The 24,596-nt window shown below is 33.8% G+C and overlaps 1 protein-coding gene and 1 pseudogene across 1 annotated transcript in view; both read left to right on the forward strand.

Moving 5' to 3' along the window:
• Positions 1–24,596, forward strand: part of Tbc1d5 (TBC1 domain family member 5) — a 507,456-nt gene that overhangs the window by 226,489 nt on the left and 256,371 nt on the right. The window lies entirely within an intron of this gene.
• On the forward strand, positions 423–4,013 carry LOC144370489 (outer mitochondrial transmembrane helix translocase-like; annotated as a pseudogene).

Genomic DNA, 24,596 nt, shown 5'->3' on the forward strand with positions numbered 1-24,596 from the left:
GAGTGGAAAAAAGCAGATTTTTCTCTTCTAATGAGCTTATATTCTAACAGGCAGAAATAATATAGTAAAGAATTAAAATAAATTGTGTCAAAAATTGATAATTGCTTTGGAAAGAAGAAACATATATTTCAGTTGAAGGGATTGATAGTACATGTATAAGTGGTGGAAGCTGCAAAATTAAATATCAGGTTAGATTTTACTAGAAGAAAAAACAGCCAGCAATTCAAGGAGATGAAAGAATGAGGCTTTTGAACATCAGGACAAGGACATTCCAAGCAGAGGAAATAACTAGTGCCAAATTACTAGAGAAGAAGCTGCCAAACATGTTCTACAGGTCAAGTGAAGTGAGGCCACATAAGTTAATTGAATAGTTTTCTTGTTATTATTCTCAGTTGATCTTGGACTCCTTTGAGTGTACCTGAATGTCTGAAAACGTGGTCTGGGTTGACCGAATTGGCATCTGCAGTGGTCTTGCTTCTGGGTACCTCTGATCTTTAGACTTTTTGATTATTCTTTCCTTTAAACCTTCTTCATTTGACACTTTGAAATTGTACTTTTTACCATTGTATTTTCTTTATTTTCAATCTCTACTTTTAGGTATTCTGATTAAGTTAGAGCCCAGGGTAAATTTATCTAAATATATAAGAAAGAACTATAAGAAAGAGTAGATTCAGCTAAAGAGTGAAGAATTTAGATATTGGAAATACTGATTATTGGGCAGATAGGTTTTCGAGATAAGATCTATAAAGTATATCTTTTAGTAACTAGGTGAGAGCAGTACTCCATTCCTCCTCCTTTCACTATCCCTCAAAGCATTTGGAAGTACATGATGTGTATGGAATTTTTTTGTTTTGTTTTGTTTTGGGGGGGCAGTTTATCATGGTAACTAGGATATTCCATTGATATTTATTTGGTTAAGTATTAAATACTCTGCTGCACACCTAGTAATTTCACATAATGAAGAACTATCTTGACCTACATTCACATAGTTACACCACTGAAATGCATTAAAGATACCACCAGAATGGTGTGAGTCAGCAAGAGAGAGTTCTGTACAACTTGGGAAGGCATTTTCCTGGAAGAGTGATGGTTTACTATGTCAACACAGGCAATAAAGCAAATTTCCTGCCTTTCTTCATGAGGCGGAAACACTGGCTTAGTTTCCATTACTTGCTGTTGTAGGGAAAAGAGGCTTCCAGATAAGGCTGTGCATTGTTTTTGGCTTAAGTGGAGAAAGCTTTTAGAAAGATAATGAATTTATGTGGAATGAATGTTACAATGGTAATACATGTGAGTATATCCAAAGGGGATGTTACAGGAAGGAAATTGGAGAAGGTAGGAGAGCAGTTCACAAGGACATTTGATTATTTGATTTCAGAGTTTAAATTTGAGTTAGTAATGAGGTGGTGCAAAACACACAACCCTGTAATCCCTTGATCTATATTTTACCATGATAGACACAATTATTTATATGAAGATTGTATTGGTGGTTATTTTTATCAATATTGAGAAAATGAAAGCAAATACTTTCTCAGATTCGTAGAGGTAACACTGTCATGAGTTGTGAAGACAGTGAATAGAGTAGGGGCTTGCTTTGCAACTAAAGAGCCATGTAAGTAGCCTAAAGCATTGTGGACCATAAGGCGGCTCACTCAGTAATCTAGAAATCTTCCAAGTATTGGACTTTAGAGAAGCCCTTACCAAGTAAATACATAGGACATATTAACAAAATACATCAAAAATTTAAGGAAAGGATACTTCCAGATAGATGAGTATTTGTAAAGAAAACATGAGCAGTTATCTTAACTGAAAATGAATTTAAACTGTGCTTGCATTATTGCATTGATATTAACATGTCAGAGACTAAGATATTCTGTTAGCTACATAGACTTCTAATTATACTGCTTTATCTTGTACTGTACTTGAATCAACTTATAGTAGAGTGCTATTTTCTTGCTTTATTTGCAAGTTAACATTTTAGTAATTATTATAAATAGTTACCTTATTTGAATATTGTGGTTTATAATCCAACTGTTCTGTGAATCAACCATAGTTCTGCCAAAACTTCTATTAGTCTGAATAACCTATTTCAGACTGCATTTGTTTCCATTTTTCTGATTGTTTCATGACTCAAAACATAGTGCTGCTTTCGTCAGAAGATTGGAGTTATACATGTGCTACTATAATAATCTCTCACTATAATTATATTGAAGCTAATATTGTGTTATTACCAATATTTTTTCGCAGTCTATTTTTTAACCTGTTTAACCCTATGAGTTTGATATTCAATAACATTGAAAAGAATGAAATATTGAAACAGTTGAAAAATTCAGAAAAGTTTACCTTTTGAGTCAAATTATAAATGTGTATAAATATATATAATGTAGTAGAAATGATCACGGGAGCAAAAGTTATGAGAGACCAACTACATAATAAACTGACTATAGTGTAACTATATAGTGATGCTAACCTATGTAGAAAAAAAAAACTGTCATGGATAAGGAGGATTGTCTAGAAATGGTAAGGAGTAAATACTGGCAGTAACCATTTGAACATTAGCTACAGAAGGGGCAGATAATTTAGAAAGCCATAGTGTTCTCAGCATTATATCTCCAAAGATGTGGAAGGATGAATGTATCATGTTAGAATACTTAGAAGCCATTGAAATTAATGTTTTCTAATGCTGCCTTTCTTTTGTATTTTCCATGTCAATTTAACTTCTCAACTTCTGAAGTGTTTTTTCTTATATATAGTGATGATAGAGTTTAGAGTCTCATAAATGTTTCCTTTCACAAATTTTTTTTGGCCCCTTATACTACATTCATTAATTGGCATGTATACTTTAATTTCATTCATGTACAGAACTTGCTTGAACTACATTGAAAAATTCAATTTTTAGCACATTAAGAGTGGAGTACTCAGCATCAGAATGTAGAAATACTTAACAAATCACATTCTATGAAATCTTCCCTGTGTAATGTACTTTTGACATATAATTAGTCTTCTGTTCCTCCATTTCTGCCTTGAGGTTAACGATCAAGAAGGTGCATGCTGAAGCTTTTTATCTTTACTGGAGTTGGAATGAAGTTGATGGTTTCATTTTCTGCTTGATACTTGGTGCAGTAACATACTTTACTAACAAATGGATGGTAGATGCAGTTCTTTGAACTAGAAAACAAAAAGTAGAAGCTCAGAAATAAGAGCTCCTAAATACACATATAGATGAATATAGAAATCCAAATATAGATATTAAGTACAACATAAATGAATCATAATCATTAATTCTTTATTGAAAACTATATGTATAGAAATATTCTAAATATTAGGCAGGAAAAAATAATGAAACAAAGAGTCACAAAAATGTGAAGCTTTCAGAAATATGAAAGGCATATTGCTGCTCATGTATTAGACCCTCTTAACATGTATGGGACTTGGAGTGGTTTAGCAGTTTTAGGTGATGTCATTTATGGATCTGAAAAACAGTCATATTATCTATAGAAGAAGTATATGAGAATTTCAGGCTTCTTGCAGCCTCCAATAAGATATTATTTATGATCCTCTAGCCTCTGGTAAAACATTGATTGTCAAGGCTACAGCCAAGAAAGCAAGTCATCAATTTATTAACCTTCAGCCTTGTAAGTATTATACAGAATCTCAAAATTTGGCTGCTGCTGTTTCCTCCCTTGTCATAAAGCCACAGCTTTCCATCCTCTGAATAGATGAAATATATTCCTTCCTATGAAACTGCTCACATTCTAACTATGAAGTTACAGCTTTGGCTAAGCTCAACTTATGAGTCTCTAGGATTATTTTGAATACTGACCACAACTGCCAAGTCATAGTAATGGGAGCTACTGAGTGTCCTTAGGACCTTGACTTGACTATAAGAAGGATGATTCTTATAGTATTCCACATTTACCTGCTTGCTCTAAAATAGAGAGAAACAATACACTTGGTATTATTTCCTGAGCTTTAGAAATCTTTTTGAGGGTAGTTGGTGCCTACAACTGTATGTCCGAGTGTTGACCCTACGTTTTCTCCTCATTTGCAAAGTTTCTGGTCTGATTCCTAGGTCATTGATACATTTGTGTTGACTTTTGTTCAGGGTGAGAGAGAGGGATCTAGTTTCATTCTTCTACATATATATCGAGTGGTCTCAGTAGCACTTGTTAAAAGGGCTGCCTTCTCCAACATATGTTTTTGATGCCTTTGCCAAAGATCAGATGACTGTATCTGTCTCCAGTTCTGTTCCATCAGTCTGTTTGCCTGTTTTTATGCCAAGACCATGCAGTTTTTGTTATTATGAATCTGTAGTATAATCTGAAATTGGATTTTGTGTCCTTTATTACATATGATTTTTAGAACTTTTTTTCTAGTTCTGTGAAGAATGTCATTAGTGTTCTGATGAGAATTGAATCTGTAAATTGCTTTTGGTAATATGGCCATTTAAACAATATTAATTCTGCCAGTCTGTGAACATGATAGGTCATCTTCTGGTGTCTTCAATTTCTTTCTTCATTGTACTATAATTTTCGCTGCAGGGTGTCTTTTACCTCCTCAGTTAGATTTATACATAGGTCTTTTATTTTTTGAGGTTGTTGTAAATAATTTTCTTCTGATTCTTTCTCAAATTCATTGTTGGTGTTGATTATTTGATTTTCATAAACTGATTTTGAATCTTGGCACTTTGCTGAATTTATTACCTGTAGAAGTCTTCTGGTGGAACTCTTTGGATCATCATCAGCAAAGGGAGATAATTTGACTTCTTTTCCTGTTTGTATTCTTTTATTTCCTCCTCCTTCCTACATGATCTGGCTAAAATATCAAGTACTAAGTTGAATAGGAGGGATGTTGTTCATAATTTCAGAAGGAATACTTTGTATTTCCCCATTGAGTATGATATTGGCTTTGGGTTTATTGTGGGTAGCCTTTATGATGTTGAGACAAGTTTCTTCTATCCTTGTTTCTTCACTTTTTTTTTGAATGGATGCTGAATATTTCGAAGGCCTTCTCTGTGTCTAATGAGATAATTGTGATTTTTTTTTTCCAGAATTCGTCATGTGGTGAATATAATTTATTACTTTTTGTATGTTAAACTATCCTTGCATCCCTGTAATGAAACCAATTAGGTCATGTTGTTAATTTGATTGGATTCTATTTCATATAAAATTTTTTGTATGTACATTTATTAGGGATATTGGTCTATAGTTTGCATTTCTTGACTTTTCATTGTCTGGTTTTTATATCAGGATGATACTGGTTTCATACAATGCATTTGGAAATGCACTACACCTTTCTATTTGGGGAAATAATTTGAGAAGCATTGGCATTAGTTCTTCTTTAGGGATCTGGTAGAATTCAGCTGAGAATCTGGTCCCTGGATTTCCTTTGTTGCAAGGTGTTATTTTATTTTATTTTGTTTTATTATTTTTCTATTTCATCTAGACTTTTCCATTTATTGAAGTGTTTTCAAAAGAGTCCCCAATGATCCTCTGAAATTCCATGATGTCTGTGGTGATATCTCCTTTTTCATCTCTACTTTTATTAATTTAGATCTTTTCACTATTTTGGTTACTTTGACTAAGTGTTTATCAGTCTTTTTATTCTTTTAAAGAAACAACTTTTTGTTTCAGATAGTTCTATTATAATCATGTTTTTTCAAATTTTATTTTTAGGGGCTGGTGTTTTGGCTCAGTGGTAGAATACTTCTTACCTCACATTTTTGAGGCACTGAGTTCAATCCTCAGCACTACATAAAAAATAAAGGTATTGTGTGCATTTACAACTAAAAAACAATATTAAACATATTTTAATATATGCATTTTAAAATTGTAGTCACATGATTTAATCAGCAAATGAATGATAGTCTAAAATAAATAATGGTTAGTTTATGTGCTAAAATACACATTTTGTAGTTTCAATTTTTCTTAGATATTATAAATTGTTACTCCAGTTAAGTTCAAATATGCATAACAAAATTCTCCTGTAGTGTTTATAGTCATTTGATGCTACGTAGAGTATATATGAAACTGTTTTGTTCAAAATTTGTCTAACCAGAATTAGGTTTAGTCAGGTACCTAAACAAAACATGAAGCAAATGACACAACACAATATTAAGGTTCCTCAGAATTATCTGAAAGATTAAATTATGTTTCACAGACTTTTGTTTTTATTATAATTCTTTGGAAGCTGTGCATCGTTACTCGTGAGTTTCTGTATATCATTTCTTCAGCAGTGTTGCTCATAAGATCTTATTGGATAGTTTATTCATTGAGTTATGCTCTGAATTTTGAGGTGGACATTGCAGGAGTATATTTTGGATAATTAAAAGCAAGTTATAGAATCATATTGGTCATGCAGTCACATATATACATAAAGTAATAATGTCTGTTCCATTCTACTGTCTTTCATATCCCCACATGCCCTCCCCTCCACTCCCTTTACTTCCTTTTTCCTAATCTAAGATAATGCTATTTTTCTCTAGTGCCTCCCTGCCTTATTTTAATTAGCATCCAAATATTAGAGAAAACATTTGGCCTTTGTTTTTTTGGGATTGGCTTATTTCACTTAGCATGATATTCTCCAACTTCATCCATTTACTGGCAAATACCATAATTTCACTCTTCTTTAGAGCTGAGTAATAGTCCATTAAGTATATATACCACATTTTCTTTGTCCATTTATCTACTGAAGGACACCTAGGTTGGTTCCACAATTTAGCTATTGTGAATTGAGCTGCTATAAATATTGATGTGGTTGCATTACTGTAGTATGCTGACTGACAAATGAGAAATTATGTCCCATATGTGTATGATATATCAGAGTGCATAAATGCAATCTACTGTCATGTATAACTAATTAAAAAATAAGAATTAGTAAAAATTATACATGATTTTTATTATACATAAAATGTATGTTAAATATATTTATAGCAATAGTAAGTCACGGGAATAGAATTCAAAAGAGATTGAACATACTGAAGAGTTTGAACACACTGTTTGAATTAGAAGAATATGTGAAAAGTTGAACAGTATAGAGTATAGATCTCTGCTATCCAATATGGTAGACACTAACCACATGGGGTACTGAGTACTTGATACATGGCTGGTCCAAATTGAGATGTGCTATGAATGCAAAATATATTTCAAAGATTCATTGTTAAAAATGATTACAAAATACTTTGTGAATATTCTTTATATTGACTATATGTTTAAATTATTTCCAAATATATTGAGTTGAATGATTTAAAAAAAAAAAAGCAAGTTATGGATGCTGGGTTGTCGCTCAGTGGTAGGGCGTTTGCCTAGCATACATGAGACACTGGGTTCAATCCCTGGCACCACATAGAAATAGACAAAGAAAATAAAGGTATTGTGTCCATCTACAATTTAAAAAAAAATTAAAGTTTTAAAAGATTGTGAAGATGATGTAAAAGGCAAATGCAAAATATAAGATATCAAAGTTAAAATCCCATTTTTAATAACTATCCTAACATTTATAAATGTGTAATAAAGGGGTTTCTCATTATTTTTCTGTTTATTAAGCCATACATAATATATTCGTATATATATTTTGCTTTCTTCCTGTCCTTGCCTGCTATTTTTTGGAAACTAAATAGGGTCAAATTTTCAAGGAATACTTCATTTTTACCCATAAAGCATTGTATTTTCAATCTACCTATTTATTACCAGTTAATAGTGATTCTTTTTCATTAATACAGGCCTGAGGCTCTCTTGAAATACATGTAACTATGGGATATTGATTAAGTGTTCTCTGTGGTATTGTTTTTTGGGACTTGAGATATTTTCTGTAAGAAAGTATGATTGAAATATCAAATAGTTGGTATCTTACTCAAGTATTTCACTATGTTTTAAGATGTAAAGTTACAGACAGGGCTGGGGTTGTGGCTCAGTGATAGTGCTTGACTGGCATGCGTGAGGCATTGGGTTCAAGCCTTAGCACTACAGAAAATACAAATAAATAAAGTAAATGTACTGTGTCCATCTACAACTAAAGGAAAAAATATTTTAAAAAAGATGGTGAGATACAATAGAAATTTAAACCTAACTACACATAAATGTAAATATTAAATATTATTCTCTGACCTAAACACAGGAAATTGTTAGATGTTGGGCTAGCTTTTCTTGGTGAAGTTTTGTCTGATTGGACATTAGGTGATTAACTTTCACAAAAGAAGATATCTGCTCCTGGTCCAGTATGTATAGAGTGGTTGGGTTTAGCAGGATCATTACTGAATGAGTGAGTTTAACTGAAAAGTCATGATGGTAAGCTCTGAAAACCATAATAGAGTTAAGTTTATATACTTGAGATGGCTTGTATTTTCTGATTAGAGATGTAAAGACCTGGAAAGAACATTAGTTCCGATCCTACAACAATTAAAAAATAAATTCTGATACTAAATCTATAACTTTTATTGAACTCGCTGAGGGCTAATGTTGCAATGAATTAACCCAGAATCTATTTTTTGCTCATTTGTTTATTTTTTATTTTATTGGTTCTTTTTAGTTATATCTCAAATTAGAATTCATTTTGATATAACAGCATGGAATATATCTTCTACTAAGTACTCCATTTTTATGGATGTACATGATGGTGGCATTCATTGATAGTGTATTCATATAAGTACATAGAAAATTTATTTTGGATTCATTCTGCTGTCTTTGCTTTTCCTATTCATTCCCTAATCTACTGAATGTTTATTCTTTCCCCTTTCCTCTTTATTATGGATTATTTATTAAATAAAACAATTGACCTTTGATTTTTTTTGAAAGTAGTTTATTTCACTTAGCATGGTATTCTCTAGTTTCACCCATTTACTGGTAAATGCCATAATTTTATTCTTCTGTATGGTTGAGTAATACTCTGAGTAGTACTCTATTGTGCATATATACTACTTTTCTTTATCTGTTCATCTGTTGAAGGGCACTGAGGTTGGTTCCCTAGCTTGGCTATTGGGAATTGTGCTGCTGTAAACATTGATGTGGCTGTGTCCCTGTAGTATGCAGATATTAGTTAAGTCTTTATATAATGAGGAGTTGAGTCATGTGGTGATTTGAGTCATATGGGATAGTTGAGTCATATGGTGGTACCATTCCCTAATTTTTTGAGGAGTATCTGTACTGCTTTCCAGATTGTTAGCACTAATTCACAGTTCCACCAATGATATGAGTCCCACATCTTCGCCACAATATTTTGCCTACATCCTCACCAACATTTATTAATTTATATTATTATTAATTTATAGTCTCTCTTTTTTTAACTTTTTCTTATTTATAGATGGACATAACATTTTATTTATTTATTTTTATGTGGTGCTGAGGATTGAACCCAGTGTCTTACATGTCAAGCAATCTACCACTGAACCACAACCCCGGCTCTATTTGTATTCTTTGTAATTTCCATTCTGACTGGAGTGAGATGAAATCTCAGTGTAGTTTTGATTTGCATTTCCCTAATTGTCAAATATTGAACATTTTTTTTCGTATTTTTTAACCATTCAGATTTCTTCTTAGAAGTGTCTTTACAGTTTCTTCACCCATTTATTGATCTTTTTTTTTTTGGTGTTAAGTTTTTTGAACTATTCATATATAGTAGAAATAAGTGCTCTATTCAAAGTACAGGTGGCAAAGATTTTCTCCCATTCTGCAGGTTTTCTTCACATTCTCAGTTGTTTCCTTTGCTGAAAAGAAGCTTTTTAGTTTGTTATCCCATTTATTAAATATTGATTTTACTTTTTGCATTTCAGGAGTCTTATTAAGGAAGGCAAATTTCAGAGCCCATATGTTGAAGTGTTGGGCCTACATTTCCTTGTAGCAGGTGCAGGGTTTCTAATCTAATTCCTAGGTCTTTGATTCACTTTGAGTTTTGTGCAGAATGAGAGATAGGAGTTAAACTTCATTCTACTAAATATGGATTTCCCCTGCCCTACTTGTATTCTCGTTAATTGTCATTCCAGTTTTCCCATCACCATTTGTTGAAGAGGATATTTCTCCAATGTATGTTTTTGGCACCTTTGTCTAGTATGAGGTAACTGAATTTTGGAGGTTTGTCTCTGTGTCTTCTCTTCTGTTCCCATTGGTGGTCTTGTCTGTTTGGTGCCAATACCATGCTGTTTTTGTTACTGTAGCTCTGTAGTATAATTTAAGGTCTGGGATTGTGATGTCTCCTGCTTCGTTTTCCTTGCTAAGGATTGCTTTGGCTGTTCTGGGCCTCTTATTTTCCAGATGAATCCATGACTGAATTTTTTAATTCTATGAAGAATGTCATTGAAGTTTTGATGGGAATTGCATTTAATCTGTGTAGTGTTTTGGGTAGTATGGCCATTTTGACAATATTAATTCTGCCTATCTAAGAATATGGGAGATTTTTCCATCTTTTTAGGTCTTTCTCAATTGTTTTCTTTAGAGTTCTGCAGTTTTTCTTGTAGAGGTCCTTCAACCCTTTTGTTTGGTTGATTCCCCAAGATTTTTTTTTTAAAGCTATTGTAAATGGGATTTTCCCTCCTAATTTCCCTTTTAGCTGCTTTGTTTTTGAAGTATAGGAATGTGATTGATTTCTGGGTGTCAATTTATATCCTGCTACTTTGTTGAATGTTGTTATGAGTTCTAGAAGTCTCCTAAATATAGAATCATGTCATGTGCAAACAGAGATAGTTTGAGCTCTTCCTGTTTGTATCTCTTTAAAATTCTTGCCTAATTGCTTTGGCTAGAATTTTAAGGACTGTGTTGAATAGAAGTGTTGGAAGTGAACATGACTATGGTATTCCAGTTTTTAGAGGTAAAGCTTTAAGTTTATGTTTATTTATGATGTTGGCCTTGGATTTGTCATCTGTAGCTTTCACAATGTTTAGGTATGTTCCTTCTATCCCTATTTTTTCTAGTATTTTAAGCATGAGTTGATGCTATATTTTGTCAGATATTTTTTCTGCATCTATTGAAATAACCTTGTGATTCATGTCTTTTAAGTCTATTGATGTGATTAATTGTGTTTATTGATTACTGTATGCTGACTCAAACTTGCATCCCTGGAATGAAACCTACTTGATCATGGGGTACTATCTTTATAAATGTGTTTTTGTATGTGGCTTGTCAATATTTTATGAAGAATTTTTGCCTCTGTGTTCATCAAGTATATTGTTTTGAAGTTGTCTTTATTTAATGTTTTTGTTTGGTTTTGGTATCATTGTGATAATAGCTTTATTATAGAATGTTTTGGAAGATATCTCTTTTCTATTTCTTGGAATATTTTGAGATGAATTTCTATTAGTTCTTCTCTAAAGGTCTGGTAGAACTCCTCTGAGAATCCACTCAGTTGTGGGCTTTTCTTTGATGAGAGATTTTTGATGGTTGCTTCAATTTCCTCACTTTGAAATTTTTCTGTTTAAATTATCTGTATCCTTCTGGTTCAATTTGGATAGGTCATATGTCTCTAGGAATTTTTCAACATCTTCAGGATTTTCTAGCCTATTGGTATATAAATTTTCAAAATATTTTCTGTATTTCAGTATTGTCTATGGTGATACTTCCTTTTTTCTTACAGATTTTAACAATTTTAGTTTTTCCTCTCTTCATTTTGGTTAGCTTGGCTAAGGGTTTATCAATTTTGGTAATTCTTTCAAAGTACCAACTTTTTTTTAAATTTTTTTTTTTAAATCTCAATGTCATTGATTTCAGCTCTGATTTTTATTGTCTTCTGATTTTGGTGTTGGTATATTCTTCTTTTTCAAAGACCTTGAGATGTAATGTTTGATTATTTGGTATCTTTGTATTTTTTTAGTGAATTAGCTCAGTGCTGTGATCTTTTCTCTTAAAACTGCCTTCATAGTGTCCCAGAGATTTTAATATATTGTATCTCTATTCTCATTTGCTTCTAAATTATTTCTTAATTTCACTCCTGATTTCTTCTGCTATCCAGTCATATTCATTAATGAATTACTTAGGCTTCAGGTGTTAGAATAGTTTGTTTTTTATTTTATCATTAATTTTTAATTGTATTCTATTATGATCTGATAGAATGCAGAGTATTTTCTGTGTTTTTTGTATTTGATAAGAAAGAGTTGCTTTGTGGCCTATGATATGGTGTATTTTAGAAAATGTTCCATGTGCTGATGAGAAGAAAGTGTATTTAATCATTGACGGATGAAATATTCTCTGTATACCTGTTAAGTCTAAATTATTAATTGTATTTTTCTGTTCTGTACCTTCTTAAATTTTTATTTAGAAGATCTATCTTATCCATTGATGAAAGGGGCATGTTAAAGTCCCCATGACCTCTTTGATTCTTGATATCGAGAAGGGCTTGTTTGATGTACATAGATGTTCTATTGTTTGGGGCATTAATATTTTATTATTCTCTGTTGTTGTATGATTGTCTTAAGCTGTTTGAAGTGAACTTATTTATTTCTTTTTTTTATTGTTGGTTGTTCAAAACATTACATAGTTCTTGATATCATATTTCACATTTTGATTCAAGTGGGTTATGAACTCCCATTTTACCCCGTATACAGCTTGCAGAATCACATCAGTTACACTTCCATTGATCTACATATTGACATACTCATGTCTGTTGTATTCTGCTGTCTTTCCTATCCTCTACTCTCCCCCCTCCCCTCCCATCCCATCTTCTTTCTCTACCCCATCTACTGTGATTCATTTCTCCCCCTTTTTTTCCCCTTTCCCTTCACTTCCTCTTGTATGTAATTTTGTATAACCCTGAGGGTCTCCTTCCATTTCCATGCAATTTCCCTTCTCTCTCCCTTTCCCTCCCACCTCTCATCCTTGTTTAATGTTGGTCTTCTTCTCGCGCTCTTCTTCCCTAGTCTGTTCTTAGTTACTCTCCTTATATCAAAGAAGACATTTGGCATTTGTTTTTTAGGGATTGGCTAGCTTCACTTAGCATAATCTGCTCTAATGCCATTCATTTCTCTCCAAATTCTATGATTTCGTCATTTTTTAGTGCAGAGTAATACTCCATTGTGTATAAATGCCACATTTTTTTTATCCATTCGTCTATTGAAGAGCATCTAGGTTGGTTCCACAGTCTTGCTATTGTGAATTGTGCTGCTATGAACATCGATGTAGCAGTGTCCCTGTAGCATGCTCTTTTTAGGTCTTTAGGGAATAGACCGAGAAGGGGAATAGCTGGGTCAAATGGTGGTTCCATTCCCAGATTTCCAAGAAATCTCCATACTGCTTTCCAAATAGGATGAACCAATTTGCAGTCCCACCAACAATGTACAAGTGTACCCTTTTCCCCACATCCTCGCCAGCACTTGTTGTTGTTTGACTTCATAATGGCTGCCAATCTTACTGGAGTGAGATGGTATCTTAGGGTGGTTTTGATTTGCATTTCTCTGACTGCTAAACATAGTGAGCATTTTTCCATGTACTTGTTGATTGATTGTATGTCCTCCTCTGAGAAGTGTCTGTTCAGGTCCTTGGCCCATTTGTTGATTGGGTTATTTGTTATCTTTTTGTCTAATTTTTTGAGTTCTTTATATACTCTGGATATTAGGGCTCTATCTGAAGTGTGAGGAGTAAAGATTTGTTCCCATGATGTAGGCTCCCTATTTACCTCTCTTATTGTTTCTTCTGCTGAGAAAAAAGTTTTTAGTTTGAGTAAGTCCCATTTGTTGATTCTAGATGTTAACTCTTGTGCTATGGGTGTCCTATTAAGGAATTTGGAGCCCGACCCCACAGTATGTAGGTCGTAGCTAACTTTTTCTTCTATCAGATGCCATGTCTCTGATTTGATATCAAGCTCCTTGATCCATTTTGAGTTAACTTTTGTGCATGGCGAGAGAAAAGGATTCAGTTTCATTTTGTTGCATATGGATTTCCAGTTTTCCCAGCACCATTTGTTGAAGATGCTATCCTTCCTCCATTGCATGCTTTTAGCCCCTTTATCAAATATGAGACAGTTGTATTTTTATGGATTGGTCTCTGTGTCCTCTATTCTGTACCATTGGTCCACCCACCTGTTTTGGTACCAGTACCATGCTGTTTTTGTTACTATTGCTCTGTAGTATAGTGTGAAATCTGGTATCACTATACCACCTGATTCACACTTTCTGCTTAGTATTGTTTTTACTATTCTGGGTCTTTTATTCTTCTATATGAATTTCATGATTGCTTTCTCTATTTCTACAAGAAATGCCGTTGGGATTTTGATTGGCACTGCATTAAACCTATAGAGAACTTTGGGTAATATCGCCATTTTGATGATGTTAATTCTGCCTATCCATGAACAGGGTATATTTTTCCATCTTCTAAGATCTTCTTCAATTTCTCTCTTTAGGGTTCTGTAGTTTTCATTGTATAAGTCTTTCACCTCTTTTGTTAGGTTGATTCCCAAGTATTTTATTATTTTTGAGGATATTGTGAACGGAGTGGTTGTCCTCATTTCCATTTCAGAGGATTTGTCCCTGATATACAGGAATGCCTTTGATTTATGCGTGTTGATTTTATATCCTGCCACTTTGCTGAATTCATTTATTAGTTCTAGTAGTTTCTTTGTAGACCCTTTTGGGTCTGCTAGGTATAGAATCATGTCATCTGAAAATAGTGATAATTTAAGTTCTTCTTTTCCTATTTTTATGCCTTTAATTTCTTTCGTCTAATTGCTCTGGCCAGTGTTTCGAGAACTATGTTGAACAGAAGTGGTGAGAGAGGGCATCCCTGTCTTGTTCCAGATTTTAGAGGGAATGCCTTCAATTTTTCTCCATTCAGAATGATGTTAGCCTGAGGCTTAGCATAGATTGCTTTTACAATGTTGAGGTATGTTCCTGTTATCCCTTGTTTTTCGAGAGTTTTGAACATAAAGGGATGCTGTAGTTTGTCGAATGCTTTTTCCGCATCTATCGAGATGATCATATGGTTCTTATTTTTAAGTCTATTTATGTGGTCAATAACATTTATTGATTTCCGTATATTGAACCATCCTTGCATCCCAGGGATGAATCCTACTTGATCATGGTCCACAATTTTTTTGATATGTTTTTGTATCCGATTCGCCAGAATTTTATTGAGGATTTTTGCATCTAGGTTCATTAGAGATATTGGTCTGTAGTTTTCTTTCTTTGAAGTGTCTTTGTCTGGTTTGGGCATCAGGGTGATGTTGGCCTCGTAGAATGAATTTGGAAGTTCTCCCTCTTTTTCTATTTCCTGAAATAGCTTGAAAAGTATTGGTATTAGTTCCTCTTTAAAGGTTTTGTAAAACTCTGCTGTATACGCATCCGGTCCTGGGCTTTCCTTAGATGGTAATCTTTTGATGGTTTCTTCTATTTCCTCAATTGATATTGGTCTGTTTAGGTTGTCTATATCCTCCTGACCCAATCTGGGCAGATTATATGACTTAAGAAATTTATCGATGCCTTCACTATCTTCTATTTAATTGGAGTATAAGGATTCAAAATAATTTCTGATTATCTTCTGTATTTCTGAAGTGTCTGTTGTGATATTGCCTTTTTCATCCCGTATGCTAGTAATTTGAGTTCTCTCTCTTCTTCTCTTCGCTAGCATGGCTAAGGGTCTGTTAATTTTATTTATTTTTTCAAAGAACCAACTTTTAGTTTTGTCAGTTTTTTCAATTGTTTCTTTTGTTTCGATTTCATTAATTTCAGCTCTGATTTTAATTATTTCTTGCCTTCTACTTCTTTTGCTGTTGTTTTGCTCTTCTTTTTCTAGGATTTTGAGATGAAGTATGAGATCATTTATTTGTTGGTTTTTTCTTTTTTTAAGGAATGAACTCCAAGCAAGGAATTTTCCTCTTAGAACTAACTGCTTTCAGTGTGTCCCATAGATTCCGATATGTTGTGTCTGTGTTTTCATTTAACTCTTAAGAATTTTTTAATTTCCTCCTTGATGTCTTCTAAAACCCATTGATCATTCAGTAACCTATTGTTCATTCTCCAAGTGATCCATGATTTATCCTTCCTTCTTTTATCGTTGATTTTCAGTTTCATTCTATTATGATCAGATAAGATGCATGGTATTATCTCTACTCCTTTATATTGTCTAAGAGTTGCCCTGTGACATAATATATGATCTATTTTTGAGAAGGATCCATGTGCTGCTGAGAAAAAAGTGTAACTGCTTGATGTTGGGTGGTATATTCTATATATGTCAATTAAGTCTAGGTTGTTAATTATGTTATTAAGATACATATGAGATACATATGAGTGATATTTTTCCCCATCTTATCACCTTTAGTCTTTGCATGTCTTTGCTTATGAGCTGAGTCTCTTTTAGACAGCATATTGTTGGGTCTTGTTTTTTAATCCAGTTTGCCAGCCTATGTCTTTTGATTAACAAGTTCAGTCATTAACATACAGTGTTATTATTCAGAGATGATTTTCATTTACTGTCATTTTGATTTATTTCTAGTTTTTAAGTTGAATTAGATTTCACTTTGCTTGACTGTTATTCCAATTTGGTTTCTCCCTCTGCTGTTTTGTATTTTAATTTTTTCTTTATGAAATATTCTATTGTATGTTTTGTAGTATGGGCTTTCTACTTTTTAATTCTTTTATTGTGGAAGGAATTTATTTCATCTTCAATTCTGTAGCTTAATTTTGCAGGATATCTATTCTTTGTCGGTATCAATTTTCTTTCAGTGTTGGGTGTATATTATTCTATCATTCTAATACATTCCAGCTTTAGAGTCTTGCTTGAAAAACTAGCTGAGATCTGGATTAGTTTACTTCTAAGTTTGACCTGTGATTTTTTTTTCTAGCAACTTTGAAAATCCTATCCTTATTTTGTTAGGTCTTTTCATAATGATGTGCCTTTGTTTGAGTCTGTTGTAATTTTTATACTTGGAGTCCTGTATGCCTGCATTTCATTTATCAGGTTTTGGAAAATTTTCTGATATCCTGTCAATGAAAAGATTGTGCATTCCTTTAGTGTATACTTCAGAGGCTTTTCTATCCCTATGAATCTTAGATTTGTCCTTTTCATATTATCCCATATTTCTTGAAAATTTTGTTCTGGTCTCTTAACATCTTTTCTCCATAATCTACTTTATTTTCAACATCATATACTTTGCCTTTGTTGCCTAAAACTCTTTTAAGTGATCTAGTCTATTGGTGATGGTTTCAATTGAATCTTTAATTTGGTTTAACAATTCCTTTATTTCAGATTGATTCTTCTTCAGGATCTCTATCTCCTATTGAAGTGATCTTTCACCTCTTGTATTTTTCTCTCTGATATTACTCCTAATATCACTTTTACTTTGTAGATCAGTTTAACTGTGAACTTTCGAAATTCCCTGTCTTGACATTTCCTCCACTGTGGTGTTCCTGGAGTCTGTTGTTGAGGCATCATGGAGTTTTGGGGGATGGTTTGTTCTCTTTATTGTTTGTGTCTACCCATCTATCTGAATGGATCTGAAGCAACAGGTGTGTTTTTTTTTAAGTTGTAGATGGGCGCAATATCTTTATTTTTATTTGGTACTGAGGATTGAACCGAGTACCTCAAACATGTGAGGCAAGTGCTCTACCTCTGAGCCACAACTCCAATCGCACAGCAGAGTTTTTATCCTCTGAATTTATAGTGTTTATAGGAATCTTGATGAAAAATTAAGGAGTCATTTTCATTGCAGTGGGCAAAAATGTTAATGATAATATATGATCACTGTCTGTACTCAACTTTCTTTCCATTTACATTTTTTCTTGAGATATGCACAGGACAAAAGAGTAGGGCTGTCCATTGTCAACTCCTTTCTTTTATTTTGTTGCTCACCAAGATTCTAGTTGGAGTTCAAAAACATCTGCTTTTCTTCTCAGTAGTAAGATGAAGTTTGGCATGGGAAACACTGTCAACTACTTTCCAGGGTGAAGCTGCAGCTGGATTCTGTGAGATGAGTTTGTGTAGATAGAGGTCTTGTATTTAGTGAGGTCCCACGTACTTTATTGCACAGCTAGTCATCTGAAGATATTAAATCAGTGTACCTTAGAACTCATCAGATGCCTAACTATCCTGGGAGCATGTACCCCAGGAGTCTTCCCAGGCATCCACTAGTAACACAGGGGAGCCAGTCCCCTGTTGCTTCTATTGCTTGCAAGTACCCCTCTTCATGGCTTCTCGGCATCTTCTACCAGGGGCAATCACATCTGCCAATTCAGTTTCCACTCCCACCACAGCTGGTCTTGTATGCTTCCTAGCTTCTTGAGGTTGGTCTACCAGTGCAGATGCACCCATCCATTCAAATTTCCAGTCTACTGCAATTGGTCCTGCGAGATACTGAACTGAAAGGGGGAAAGGAGTCAGATTCTCCCTGGCTTCTCCAACTTGTATTCCCCCCAGAGCAATATACTCTCCATGACAAAATTTCTCTGGATTTTGCCAGACTCATACTAGGTCTTGTGGATGATATCTGCCTGTCCTCTGTATGGGAGCTGTTACTGTTTTCTTGGATCTGAGTTTTTGATTTCTGTATTTGCTGGCCCTATGGTTGGCTCCAAATGGCTCCTGACTAATTGTTCATCACAGGGAATCATTTATGTACCAATTTATTGTGTCCAACAGCCTCTGGATCAGCCTAGGGCAGGGTGCCCCTCTGATCTGAAAGTTGTATTTCTCAATTTTTTCCATTCAGTTTTCTACAGTTCCACTGTGCCTGACAGTAACCCAGTACTATTTTTGTCCCATTTTCTTGTTTAATATACCCCCAAATTTTAAGTCTCTAAGGTACTCTGGATGTCTAGTATTGAGTATTAGTGAAATCTCTCTTTTACACACCTCACAGAGAAGCAGTATTCCTGCTGGTTGGATGTTTGGTTGCTGAGCTATAAGAAAAGCTATTTCTTCTTGTTCTAACTCAATATTTAAGGAGAGAGAGATATCTGGAGTTAGAGACATCGTGCAAGTATTAACTGGATAAAATAAAACAGGATACCTGTAGAAGAAAGGAGATGACTTTCTTGCATCAGTAGAACCTCAAATGTGTATTGTCACAAGAATATGAAGGCCTTGGAAGCCTCAAATGTAGGGGGAATACATACTCTCTTACAGCTCCTTCCTCCCTGCTTCCTCCCTCCCTCCCTCCCTCTCTTCCTTCCTTCCTTCCTTCCTTCCTTCCTTCCTTCCTTCCTTCCTTCCTTCCTTCCTTCCTTCCTCCCTGCTTCCTCCCTCCCTCCCTCCCCCTCTTCCTTCCTTCATTCCTTCATTCCTTCATTCCTTCATTCCTTCATTCCTATTCCTTATAGTGAGAAATTAGGGGAACAATATAGCAGCCTTAGCAAAAGAGAAAATATACTACCTATCAAGGCTTTCCCTGCTTTTTTTCTTTTCAAACAAAGCTGTTGTTGGTTAGGAGAGCTGCTGCAATTACCAGGTTACTTGTCAAACCCCTTTGCAGCTGGGAAATGAGAACAGGAAAAACGAGCAAACACTCAGTCTTTGAGGAAGGGGCAGGACTATATACCAAGATCAGAGTATGTCCGAGAGGGGAGAATGACCACTGAGAAGGCCAGAACACATGAGGCTCAGGGTCATAATGCTGACCTAAGATAATATGAATCAGAAGATCAAAGAAAAACCTCCCCTATGGCTTATTCCTTTGTTGCCAACATAAAAACTGTTTAGTAATAAGCACATTGCAAAAGAGACCTTCTCTGGGTACAAATGGAAAAAGACTGAGTGTGGAGCTGTTATGAGGACAACAAAAGATATTTGACAGCTACCCACCCCAAAGAACAAGTGTCATTATGTAATTTGAAGCCTGTGCTATACCTAGCTCACCTTTTTAATACATCAATTCAAATCTTGTGCTAAAGTCATATCAGAAGGAAATCTGTGTCAATTTCCAAGCAATAAAGAATACCTTTTATCATATACCTCATGATTATAATATACAAGAACTTCAACCAAAAGTTTCAAAGCACAGTAATCAAGAGACAATTAGAATTCGAAACAAACAGAATTGAATCAACTGAGGAACTGTTTCATAATGATTCCTAAATAAAATAAGTTCAATAAAGGGCTCTAATGTAAAAGCTGGCAACATAAAAAATGGCATGGTTAATTTCAGCAGGGAGGTGAATGCTGTCTCTGAACCAAAGGGAAGTCCTTGAAATGGAAAACATAGTAAAGGAAATGGTAAATGCTAGCAATACAAAAATTGTGGGAAGCCTTTGTTTGATCCTTGATTTCTTAGTGTTGAAGAGTCATAGTTTAGAAATACCTTTTGAATGTGAGGAATGTGGGAAATTCTTTAGGTATTCTTCTGTATCTTTGTTCACAGAGAGGAACACATACTGGGTTAGACCTTATATATGTAATAAACGTGAGCAGACCATCACTTGTCCAAATGAATTCATGATATTCCCTTACAAACTCTGTTCTGCCTGCTCTATCTCAATGAATGTACCAAACTGTACCTAGTTATGTAAGCTGGAAATTATTGACATTTATTCATAACCCCTCATACCTGGTTAGACACCAGATTTATCTCCTAAATACCTGAACATCTTTCTTTCACTTTCCTTTCTTTTTTATCATTATTGCGTTAAAGCTCCTTTAATTCTTTTCATAGGTGGGATTTGTTTTTTATCATATTATATATAGAAAGCTCAGTGGGTTTTAATTAACTTTGGAGATATATTTTGGTAGACTATTTAAAATAGAAAGCATATGTCTTTGGAGGAGGAATGAGGATTGGGGATAAAGAGTTTAAAGAGAGAGGATATCTCAAAGAGTTGGCAATCATCCTCCAGTGAACTGAGAGGCTTCCCCAACAGACAATATTAGCCATTTCATTATGAATGCTTTATTATTTTGAACAATAGTTAAGACCCAAAATATAGTGGATTTAAAAAGAAGGAAGCATATTAACTTTACCTAACAGTCCTGAGTGCTGATTAAGCTACTCAAGATATCCTTTGTCTCTTCTCTGTTATTCCTCTACTTTTTTCTACAGTTATGCTACCTTGTCTGGAATATGGGTGTAACTGGTCCTCAACTATGTCAATATAGAAAGTGAAAGTAAACATATGCAGCAGATTAACTATGATTTTTGAGTCTAATAATAAAATATTGGGGCTTGTGTTTTTAGTATTTTTTGCTTCATTTTTATAGGAACATTTTAATTGTCTTACAAAAGTATTGGTCTGTGACTGGAAATTTTTAAAAAATTATCCTTCACCAAAGACCTTCCTACTTTCCTATCCCTCCTCCTCTTCCTATGATTGTAAAGAACTTAAGAGTGTAAAAGCCATTTGTAGCCTACAGGCCAAAGAAAAAGAGATCATTGACCTGATTTAGCAGTTACTGTTGACTGCTATTCTAGTCCATGGAAAAGAAACCTAATGGAAGGATTCAAGGATTTTGTTCGTTTGAGTTTTTATTGTTTCTTTAAACTCATATATGGAGGGCTACTTGTAGTCACAAAGGACCTGTAAAATATAGTCTGTAGCTGGGTTGCCATATGCCCAGCGTGAAGGAGGAAATAGATTTGGAGCAACAGTATTGTGAAATACTTAAGGTTCACAAAATACAGATGCTTATATTTAGGCATCCACTATCAATCAAGTTAGTTCTTACATGGACAATGCTAGCCAGGATGTTCTAGGGTGAGTAACAGCAGGAATATATTTTTATGCTTATGGAGTATGATATTTATCTGTCTTCTAAAAAATCAGTTATTGGGGTTGGGGTTGTGGCTCAATGGTAGAGCACTAGCCCAGCATATGTGAAGCACTGGGTTTGATTATCAGCACAGCGTATAAATGAATGAATAAAAGTGCATCAACACCTTAAAAAATATTTAAAAAATTTAAAAATCGGTTATTGCATAAAATCCGATGGAGACATTGAAAGTTGTTTTACAAAACAGTATTAAAACATATATTTTATTCAAGTTATAAAATATATATCAAATATGTTAAAATGTTTGTAGAAATCTATCAGAATATTGGCAATAGTAGAATTATGTCTGCCTTTTTATTTTTCATACAAATATTTGAAAATTTCTACAATGTTTCATAATTTTATCACTTTATATTTGTTTCATAATGTTGTTAATAACTTTTAATTAGTCAATTTTCTTTCTTTACCATAAACAGCTATGTAAAGATTTATGCATGGATATTTTTACTATAGAGTTATTTAGTACAGCTAAATGTTTTAAGTAAAGGAAATATCCACTGATAGAAGATGGTTAATAATTATAGAATGTTCATCAATTACTATGTTAGGTAGCCATTTAAAATTTCATTAAAATTTTGTTAAATAATAAAAGAAATGCTTCTATGTATAATATGAGGAAATAATGGAACACAAAAATTGTTTATATACATAATATATATGAATGATACATGATTTATGTTTTATAAGAAAATAACAAAAGGGAAGTATTTTCCCCCTTGTAATTATATGATGATTTGTTTTTCCTGTCTCTTTTTTTTTCAGTGTAGTTTTTGTCTTAATAATTTATCTTAACTTGATGCAATTCTTAATAAAGTTCCACTGACATTCTTCATAGAAATAGGAAAAGCAATAGTGAAATTCATTTGGAAAAATAAGAAGCCCAGAATAGCCAAAGCAACCCTTAGTGAGAATAGTAAAGCAGGAGGCTTCACAGTACCAGACCTTAAATTACACCAGACAGCTATAGTAACAAAAAAGGCATGGTATTATCACCAAAACAGACATGAAGACCAGTGGTACAGAATAGAAGACACAGAGACAAATGCACATAAATACAGTTATCTTATGCTAGACAAAGACAACATAAACATACATGGGAGAAACGATGGCGTGTTCAACAAATGGTGCTGGCAAAACTGGAAATCTTTATATATCAAAATTAAATTAAACCCCTCAATTCAGAGAGGATCAAGGATCCAGGCATTAGACCCTGTACATACTAGAAGAAAAAGTAGCCCTAAATCTTTATTATGTCTGTTCAAGAACTGAATTTCTCAACCAGACTCCTAAAGCACAAAAACTAAAATAAAAAAATCAACAAATAGGGTGTTATCAAACTACACCGCTTCTTCACAGCAAAGGAAACAATCAAGAACGTGAAGAGAGAGCCTAAAAAAATGGGACAGAATCTTTGCCATCTGCCCCTTAGAGCATTGATCTCTAGGATATATAAAGAACTCAAAACTTCACTAAAAAAAACAAATAACCCAGTCAATAAATGGGCAATGGAACTATCAGGCACTTCACAGAAGAAGAAATATGATCATTTAACAAATATATGAAAAAATGTTCAACACCTCTAGCAATTAGAGAAATGCAAATTAAAACTACAATGAGAATTCTATCTCAACTTCAGTCAGAATGGCAATTATGAAGAATACAAGTAACAATAAATGTTGGCGAGGATGTAGGTTAAAAGGTACATTCATTTATTGTTGGTGTGACTGCAAATTGGTGCAACTACTCTGTAAAGCAGTAAGGAGATTTCTCAGAAAAATTAGAATGGAACCACCATTTGACCCAGTCATCTCACTCCTCAGCATATACTGAAAGGACTTAAAATCAGCATGCTACAGTGACATGGCCACATTAATGTTTATAGCAGCTCAGCTTACGATAGCTAAACTCTGGAACCAACCTACGTGGGCAACCTAGGTGCCCTTCAACATAATGAATGGATAAAGAAACTGGTACATAGATAGAATGGAATTTTCTTCAACCATTCAGAAGAATGAAATTATGGCATTTGCTGGTAAATGGATGAAACTGGAGAATATCATGCTAACTGAAATATTCCAAAACCAAAAGCCAAATGTTATCCAAATGATATACAGTGGTAATTCACAATAACTGGAGGGTGGGGGGAAATAGAAATTCACTAAATTAGAGAAAGGGGAATGAGAGGAATGGTGGGGGTATAGGAATAGGGAAAACGGTAGAATGAATTGAACATAACTTTCCTATGTTCCTGTATGAATTCATGATCAGTGTAACTTCACATTATGTACAACCAGAAGAATGGAAAGTTATAGTCCATGTATGTATGTCAAAATATACTGTTATGTATATCTAAAACCAAATTTTTAAAATAATAATTTACCATGTACATAGATATTTTTTCCTTTTTTTTATTATTTAGACATGAAGTATCCTCAACAAGCTCATCTATGAGACCATGCAAGAATTTTTAGAGGTGAAATGATTATGAGAGCATTTATCTAAATAATTAATTAATACACTGATATTGATTAACCTGGCTGTAACATTAGGTAGGAGCAATGTGCCTGGAGGAGGAAGACACTGGGAGTGTGACTTTTGGTTATATACTTTGTCCCTGGTGAGTGTGCACATGCACACACACACACACACACACACACTCTTCCTCTTATCTTTTAGAGCCCTAAAGTAGCTTTCTTTAAATTTTGTTTTTGTGTTTTACCCAGAATTTTTAATTATATTCAGTGGAAGAGATAGACTATAGCTGTTCCTCACTGAATATGGAGTTACAATTCCTATTAGTAATGAACGATGTGCTATTTTACTGTAACTTTTATTTATTTTTTGTAGTTTAGGGTCATTCTTATTAAAAAACCAACTTAATTTCTCACATGTATAGAGTGCTGTTTATTGAAATAAATAAAATTAATATCG

This window comes from Ictidomys tridecemlineatus, chromosome 2 (assembly GCF_052094955.1).
Source record: "Ictidomys tridecemlineatus isolate mIctTri1 chromosome 2, mIctTri1.hap1, whole genome shotgun sequence".
NCBI lineage: Eukaryota > Metazoa > Chordata > Mammalia > Rodentia > Sciuridae > Ictidomys > Ictidomys tridecemlineatus.